The sequence below is a fragment of the Geospiza fortis genome, unplaced genomic scaffold (assembly GCF_000277835.1).
Source record: "Geospiza fortis unplaced genomic scaffold, GeoFor_1.0 scaffold1272, whole genome shotgun sequence".
In the NCBI taxonomy this organism is placed as follows: Eukaryota; Metazoa; Chordata; class Aves; order Passeriformes; family Thraupidae; genus Geospiza; species Geospiza fortis.
In genome coordinates, this window is record NW_005054776.1 from 7867 (window position 1) to 10347 (window position 2481).

The following is a 2481-nucleotide window of genomic DNA, read 5'->3' on the forward strand; positions in this document are numbered from 1 at the left end:
TCCGATGAACTCTGTTACTTTCATTTTGCCTAAAAGGGCTTGAAGGTCCGATATTTTTAAAAAATGTAACACACAAAACATCTGTTATGTTTTCAGATGAAAGATAGGCACTGCTCCAAGGTATTGAGAGTGAGTACAATACATAGCGCAATGAAACATTTGCATCTGGCTTATTGTTACAAATGAGAAGGAAGAGTTTGGATGGCCCCTGCTTTTGTCCAAGTTTCTGGCAGTAGGCAGCAGCTTTATTGAGGCGGCCAGCACCCCAAAACCACTCTCGCTCGCAAGTTCTTAATAATGACCAATTGTCGCAGACATCTTTTGTGAAAATCCTTTTCTTTAGGATTTTTCCTTCTGAGAAGCTGAGGCCTCAGAAACAAAATGTAAACAATGGTTATCTGCTGCTGTGGAATGCATCAGGTGTGTCTGTGACTGGGCCATCTTGAATGTTTACAATTAATGGCCAACCACAGACCAGATAGCTTGGACTCTCTGTCCGAGCCACAGATCTTTGTTATTCATTCTTTTCTATTCTTAGCTAGCCTTCTGAGGAAACCTTTCCTTCTATTCTTTTTAGGTCACAACCAATCGGGTCTATTACAACATGACATTTATTGAATAGACAAAAGGAAAAAAGAGACATAAGACTTTAACAGGCTTACTTACTACACAGGATAAACAGAAGATCTACTAGTAGATTAAAAAAAACAGTGCATGATAAAAGGTACCTATATTACAACTAGCAAAGAAATAGTATAGATTAGGAGTCAATGTAAATTACCACCAAATTGATGACAGAATACTCATATAATCCTTTCCCTCAATTCCTGGGAAAGTATCTGTGAAATTTACATCCAAACTTCAGGCAGAAGTCCCACACATTTCCAGGGTGTATGTAGGAGACTTCTGCTTCCGTGAAAGTGTGTGTGGCTTTTATAGTTTGTAAAATGAAGTGTCTGTCTGTCAGAAATTCCAGCTTATCTCCCCACATCTTGTTTTCAAGGCAAGTTGTTTATTGACAACTGGAAATTCCACCTCTGGCTCCAGAGAGAGAATTAAGTTATCTGATCAATTAATATGAGGGGAGAGAATGCCCGGAGCTATTGCCCCAGCTGATGGACAGAATAGATAAGCTCTTCTGTGGTAGGGGGGAAGTCCTGCCACAGCTATATAGGTAGAATAACCGAATATCTCAAGTTGGAAGGAACCCATAAGGATTGAGTCCAACTCTCTGCTCCTTTCAGGGCTACCTAACACTAAACCATATGACTAAGACTCATCCAAATGGTCCTTGAACTCTTGACAGGCTGAGTGCTGTGACCACTTCCCTGGGGAGCCTGTTCCAGTGATCACCCACCCTCTCAGCAAAGAACCTTTTGTTACTGTCCAATCAGAACTTCTGCTGATGCAGTTTCATACCATTTCCTTGTGTCCTATCACTGGTCACCAGAGAGAGGAGATCAGCACCTCCCCCTCCACTGCCCTTCTTGAGGAAGTTGTAGATTGTGATGCGGTCACTCCTCAGCCTTCTCTTCTCCAAGCTGTGTTGCCACATACTAGCTGGTTTGTGCTAGGCAAACTAACCAGCCCCTGGGTTGACTAACAGGGGCCTCTCCCAATTACATCTCTCCCAAGGCTGCAGGCATTTCACTGGCCAGAACCTGAAGGGGCATAGAGATCAGACCAATGAAAATATCCAGACCGGGCTTTTCAAATGCCCTTTATAAAGAAGGGCTTGGGAATAAATGCTCTGTTTGCCACATGAACATCAGGGTGTGTGGTCTCTTTATCTCCAACCCACTTCCCCCTCGAGTCAACGTTACACATGGTGACCTCATGATGTGATGGGACTCAGCCACATTCTGCACACAGAGCAAAGGAGACAGATGGCATAAGAGCCGGTACGGTGTTAAAGACGGGATTATTACAGTGTCAGAACTGGGCTTTGGTGTTTGAACTGGGATAAATACGGTGTAAAAGCCGAAAAACAGTGTGAGAACTGGAATTTTGGTGTAAAAACTGGGACTTCGCTGGGTAGACAGTGGTATTGCAGTGAAACTACTACGGGCAGTAGAAAGCTGTGGCGAAAAATCCCTTTGGTAGACAGTGGACCATGGGGGCCTGCATTTCAGCACCAGAAAACCCCGTTCTGAAGGTATGGACTTTCTGTCTTGAAAAAAGGAGGGATTAAATACAAGGAATGGGCTCTGCAAGCCCTGCTCACATGGTGCAAAAACCATTAACTGGATGTGTCCAAAAGGACCTCCTTAGATTTATTAACTTGGGAGCAGGTTGGATGAAATATACTTGCAACAGACTCAATTGGTGATGACACAGCCATCCATGTTATAAAGCCATGGACAATAGTTATGAATTTGTTAAAACAGTTGAATTGTAAACGGCAAAGAAGGGTGGGCGGAGCAGCCACAGACTACTGTGAAACCTCCATGCGGAGCCGTAAAGCCGCCTCCGGCTGGGGCA

General features: G+C 43.8%; 1 protein-coding gene across 1 annotated transcript in view; it reads left to right on the top strand.

The window, feature by feature from the left end:
- Window positions 1–2481, top strand: part of LOC102041422 (ceramide transfer protein) — a gene marked incomplete at its 5' end in the record, with an annotated part of 88595 nt that overhangs the window by 6182 nt on the left and 79932 nt on the right. The gene's annotated exons all lie outside the window — the stretch shown is intronic.